Below are 6,945 nucleotides of genomic sequence, written 5' to 3'. Positions count from 1 at the left end.
ACAAACTTATAAAACGTACATAGAAGTAGGCAATTGGACAAATAACATACTTCAAATATCTTTATTAAGATATTACTCACAGTGATTTGCCGGTGGATTTGCTCTCGTGCTTGACCCTACATATTTCCTGAACATAATGGGTCACAAACGATTCAATCCGTTCTTAATTCATACATCCCTCTTAGGCTTTTTTCTTATCCTTTTAACTCATTTACAAAGCTAAATGTATGCCTAAGAGTGCATAGAAATAGAAGAGAACGAAAATTGAAACACAAAATTAACTTTACCAAATTTCTGAAATAGGGCTCCTCACTCGAGCGTGGCTTTGGCCGCTCGAGCAGACCCCTATTGTTTGCAAAAATGCTGGTTGCCTTATTTTTATGCTCGAGCGTGAATTTGGGCGCTCGAGCTGAAAGTCACACTACATGGTTCCCCGATCAAGCGTGAATCTTCCCGCTCGAGCGAACATCCATGTCTACGAAAGTTCTGGGAACTAGCATTACACGCTCGAGCGGCGCTTTCCCTCTCTTGAGTAGACATGCCAATTTCTAGGTTTTCCAGAATTGTTCTTCAAGTGCAACCTTGATATTCAAAGGTCTAACATTCATGTTTTTGGTCAAAAAAAAAAAAAAAACGTGGAAACACAATATATAACATAAGGATGTAAACAATGTGAGGCCAGTTATTCAAAATCCATAATCATACTCTCAAATTAATCAACATTTCTCTTGTATGGTTGAAACCCATGCATTCAAACTTCATATAATCTTCATATCTCCATTAATCAAACATGCATGTCAATTTTGACTTCAATTCTAGTACAAATGACACTTATAATCATGAAACTCATGGAGATTATGCATGCATGAGAGATTTGGTGCCCAATTCTCCTTGTTTAACATGATTCATGCTCAAATATGCAAATTCATAGCAATTCTTTGCATGCATGTACATAAAAGCTTTCAATTCTTCAATTTCATTTCAATTTATGTTCTTGATCACCATCAAACCTTGAATTAACAAAACTACAAACTTAAGCTCATAAATCTTTGCTTAATTACTCACCTAGGAGCTTCAATTCTCACAAATTGTAGTTAAATCTTGAGCCTAGCCTTCCAATTTCACAAACTTTGAGCCAAATACACAATTCTCCTTCTTCTCTCTCTATAGCCGGCCTCTCTCTCTCTCTCTCTCTCTCTCTAGAGGGTGACTTCAATTTTGAGTTCAACAAAAATGAGAAAGATGAGTGTATATTGGCCTATTTATAGGCTCTCCTAATCACATTTGATTACAGCTAATTAATAGCACCTAATTAATCACTCTGAATCTAATTATTTTGATTCGAATAAATTTTCAATTAAATTTCACCGTAGGCTCTAAAAATTACGCTAATCACAATGGTGTAGTCAATTTTGGTTTCTGTGGCCGACAAGGCCTTCAATTTAAATTCTAGAGCAACGAATCAAATAGATTTTCCTACGGTGAATAGATAGAAATTCAAAACCACATATATTCAATTGAATGGCACTCAAAATCATATCAAACACATAATCACATTCATAATAGAGATCAATTAGCATAATACGGAATAGGGTTATCACAAGTTTGTACTAGATGAAAACACATAGAGAAGAGTCAATCCAATGTATTGAAATGGACCACGTAGTGCAGATGGTGAGAACAAATTGAAACGGTACCATTTTCGAAAAAATAACATCATTTTGACTAATGGTGGCAATGGCAAACGAAGTGCATTTCTTTTTTCTCCCTTTCAATTTCAATTTTAGTCCAAAAAAATCAAAAAAACAATGGAAAAGAACCCTTCAAACATCAGCAGCAACACCGACAACTACCGGTGTGCATAGACTAGCAGTAGCACCGACGGAAAGAACCCTTGAAACATCAACAGCAACACCAGCAAAAAAAACCCTTTACATCGACGGAAGGGACACTCCATTTTGGTACATTGTCAACTCTCTCTCCATATATATCCTTGAAAGAGATGTGTGGATTTGCTTGGAGGTGTTGTGTTTATTTACATTATCAACTCTCTCACTCACTCTCTCTCTCTCTCTCTATATATATATATACTATTGTTTATTTTGAAACAAAATTAACTTCTTTCTCTATATATATATTTTTTGGTTCCTGTATCAAGTTTAGTGATTTTTTTTTTTTTATTGTTTTTGATTCCTATATCAAAGTAATTCTTTTTATCCAATTACATTATAAAAATATTTTATTGCTTTTGGTGCTATGTTTTTTTTATTGCATTTGGTGCTCTGTTTTCTTTATTACATTTGGTGCTTGTTTTATTATTTTTATTTTATTTCATTTTATTTTTTAATTGTTCTTTATGAAAGTGATTTTTATTCAATGATAATAACATGGTAGTGCTATATATAATTTTTATTGAACCTAATTTGTGAATCAACTTTTTTAAGTTGGTATGATAAAAAAAAATTAGTTTATTGGATTTTTTTGCCTAATTTCATCCATGCCATTCATGTTTAAAAGATTGTTGTCTAAAACAAAATTATTTTATTCTTGGTAAGGACTAGGTGTTCTTAGCAAGTAGCTGATGCTGCATTAATGTTGAAGGGCATGTTTCTCAAAATACATTAAAAAAAAAAAAAATCTAAAACACAAACATATTCATACATACATATATATAGATAGATAGAAAAAATTGGTGCCCTAAAGTCATGATACAAAATAAATATTTTGTTCATTCATCAAAATAAATTCACCAATGTCATTACAATGTTGAATGGTGCACTACCATTACATTCTGTTGACCTCCATTACAGTGCTTTCAAAATAAATAGAAAGTTCACATTTTGTCATTCTTTTTTTTTTTTTTTTTGAACAAACAAAACTGGGAAATATAGTAAGGAGGAGAAGTCATTACATCTTGATGAAGAAGAGAGCAAAGCTCTAAAGGGGGCAAAACAATCCAGTTAACAGGTAAAGACCTGTGTGTATGAGCCTTGACAAGCCAATGTGCCACTCTGTTGTAACTACGCCTCGTCAAACAAAAGGACACATTCCTCATTTGGGAGAGCCCTTTAATATCAGAAAAGATGGCCATGCAATCCCAGGGGAGAACATTTCAGACACACACAACTTAATAACCAGTGAGTTATCACTTTTGACAACCACATTGGTCAAAAGCAAATCTCTAGCCATCAAGCAGGCAAATCGAACCACATTGTCATTCAAAGGTTTGCATTTTTGTCCACAAAGCTAGTAGATTCATAAACAAGGAAGCAACCAAAGCAAACACTAGCCACTTAGCTCTGCACAATACTTCTCTACTACTTCTAGCCTTACAATTTTGATCCTTGCCTGCAATCCACTTGTACATCTAGTATGCTCCCCCTAGTTGTTGAAACTTCGACCTTCACTAACACATAGAAAAATAAGCATATTTTGAACCATAAAGGATCAAAATCTATGTATAAGTCCTACAAGAAAGTTAATATTTAAAGACCAAACATTCACAGCCATCAACAATCAATAAATTAGGCAAGAAATCCAATAAATTAATTTTTTTTCTTATACTAACTTAAGAATGCAAATTCACAAATTAGGTTTAAAAAATTTATAATAACACTAACATGTTATTATCTTTCAATAAAATGCACATTGATACATGTATAAAAAAACATAAAAATAAAATAGAAAATAGAAAACCAGAGCCCCAAAATAAAAAAAATCAGAGCCCCAATTGCAATAACATTTTTTACAATGCAATTGGATAAAAAAGCATTAGTTTTGACATAGGTGGGCCCATAGGGGCTTTTGGCTCACCACTTAAAGCCCAATGCATGATTCAAACACTAAAGCCCAACATTATTAGAACCCAACGTTGCACCAAGAACCAATGACATCTAAACACTTGTCAAGAGAAGAATCAGCCACATAAGCAGACAAAGATCCTGTAGAGTTATTACACCACACATCAGCCATTAATGAGGTTCCCTGCAGCATTTAGTGTGATAATCCCTTCACGTCAGAACAAAACAACCTCACCATGAACAAGGCAAGCTAGAACATAGATTAAGGCAAGCTAGAACATAGACTTTCGGCCAACATGACAGGTCGGAGTGGACAAGGAAGTGATGAACAAAGGATATAAGTAGGTTTCTAAGACAAAAAGAAGGTTAAGTTATCTATCATCATCTTATCTCTATATTCCATTAATCTCTCTTTTCTAACTGGCCCGTCGGAGGGTTTGCTGGGGGATTCCCGTTCCCAATTGGACTCTTGTGCAGGTTTCTCTATGGATGCAGCGATCGGACAACGGTGCGGGAGATGTGGATCAGTCCGACCCGTTCCTCAGGGACAAGTAGTATCATCAGTTGGCACCGTCTATGGGAACCTTTCACTCTGTATGACAATTGTGCTCATTGTTGCCAGAGACCCATTCCCGATAATCCCTCCCTGCCACCCACCAAATTGGATGGTCACAACGAGATCCATGGCTTCTCAACACAATGTTGCCGACCCCCAAGCCGACCCTCCTAACCCAAACAACCCACCTCAATATTTCACAAAACTCACCAACAGCATCAATCGCCTAGCCGAACAAAACCAAGCCTTCATCAATGCTTTGCTTTAGCGAGACCTCCCTGTGCCTCCTCCACCACCACAAGACATCCCACCTAACCGAGAACGAACCCCGAGCCATCCCTTCCAACAAGCCCACTCCTCCAACTTGGAGGGTTCGCGCCCCCCTCCTCAAGACATGAACCCGCCACCTCGGGGTCTACATCCATCAGCCCAAGCACCTACTCCTGAGGGAGAGGCTAGTAGTGTTCAATCTCCATTGCATTCTAGTGGTGACAACGTTCCCATCTGGGATGCAGAACTCCGAGCCATGAAACTCCAGCTTCAAGGAATCATGCAGAACATGCAGAGTAAACCCTCCACAATAGCCAATTCACCATTTGTCACCTCCATCAGGGACAAACCCCTACCTCCTAACTTCAAAATGCCCTCGATCGACTCTTTCGACAGCACAACGGACCTAGTCGACCACTTGGAGACTTACAGGACCCTGATGGTCATCCATGCATTCCTTGATGAGATCATGTGTCGGGCTTTCCCCGTAACGCTTAAGGGGTCGGCTCGGTCAGCTGTCAGCGGACTCCGTCTCTACTTTCCCGCACTTAAGTGATTCCTTTCTTAGCCATTTCATTGGTGCCCAGCACCAACGGCGTCCGGTGAACCAGCTCCTTAACATTTGTCAGACGGAGAGGGAGTCGCTACGTAGCTTCGTCACCCGTTTCAACACCGAAGCCTTGCAGGTGGCGGAAAACGACGACATGGTCATTCTCACGGCTTTCATAGCTAGTTTACGATCATCCGACTTCCTTTTCTCCCTCTCCAAAAACCCTCCAACCTCCATGGCAACCCTCCTTTCCAAAGCCCAAAAATACATGAACGCCGAAGATTCTCTGGCCACCCGCCAAGATTCCATAACGAAAAACCCAACCTCAGAGAGAAGAGAAAAGAATCTGAAACCAGAACCACCTAATACACACAGCAAACACCTCAGTATACCGACCGAACTACTCAAGCTGACCGATCGGCACCTACTCGACTGCCCGGTCGGTTCGAACGGTACACACCCCTCAATTCCCCCATGGAACAAGTCTTGAACCAGATCCAACGAGATTACAACTTGAAATTGCCACAACCCTCCTCATTCCAACCGGCGAGACCAATCCAAATACTGCCATTTTCATCAGGACCACGGCTATAAGACCGAAGAATGTGTTAACCTTAAAGACCAGGTAGAGAGCTTGATACTCCAGGGGTGCCTCAGTCGGTTCATGGCAGCCCGCTCCTAGCAACGGCCAAGAACCAAACCTACTAGGGGCAACCGCCGACACACCCCTCACCGACAACCTGCACAACCTAACCAAGGCAATAATCGGCCCCCGCCACAACCCCGAGCACAAGGTAACCCTGCTCCCTCGATTGGTGAGATCAGAGTAATTACTAGCAGACTTGCGTGCAGAGGACCATCCCGTTCGGCCCAGCGAGCCGAACTCAGAAAAATCAGGCAGGGCTTTGACAAAGAAGTCGCGACATTGGATTGCCCCTTCAAACACTCCAAACAGTGGATGGAGCCCATCACCTTTACGGAAGCCGATTGCACAGGCATCTGTTGCCCTCACAACGATCCTCTCCTCATCTCTGCTCTCCTGTCCAATTACAAAGTCAGATGAGTGCTTGTCGACAATGGCAGCTCTTCAGACATCATCTTCCTGAATGCCTATCGCCAGCTCAAGGTCGGGGAAGAAAGATTGTCCCCTCTCCAAACCCCATTGGTCGGCTTCACGGGGGATCGGGTGACCTCCATAGGCTCCATCGATCTTCCCATCACCATCGGAGAGTATCCACGACAGACCACCAAGTTACTCACTTTCCTTGTCGTCGATTGTCTCTTTGCTTGTAATATCATCCTCGGCCGCATAGCCCTTAATGCTTTTCGAGCTGTCACATCAACATACTATCTGGCCATGAAATTTCTTACCGACCTCGAGGTTGGCACTGTAAGGGGAGAGTAGATGGTGGCCAGAGAATGCTACGTCGCTTCACTCAAAGAGGTCAAGCTGAAGGAGGCCATGATCATCGAAGGACTCGACGTCAGAGACGGAGACGAGTTAGTCAGAGGGAAACTAGTGAAAGAGCTTGTTGAAGTCCCTATCGACCCTGCCAACCCAACAAAAACAGCCAAGATTGGCAGCCAACAATCCTCCCAAGCCAAGGCTGACCTTGCAGTCCTCCTAACCAAGCACAATGATGTATTTTCCTTGACCCATTTCGACATGCCGGGTATCAATCCCTCCTTTATCACTCATTTTCTCAGCATCGAGCCCCACTTCCGACCCTTTCGCCAGAAGTAGCGTGTCTTTCACCCAAAACACAATG

The sequence above is a fragment of the Camellia sinensis genome, chromosome 15, assembly GCF_055761805.1.
Source record: "Camellia sinensis isolate YWXY chromosome 15, ASM5576180v1, whole genome shotgun sequence".
Lineage (NCBI taxonomy): Eukaryota > Viridiplantae > Streptophyta > Magnoliopsida > Ericales > Theaceae > Camellia > Camellia sinensis.
This window is presented reverse-complemented; position numbering follows the sequence as displayed.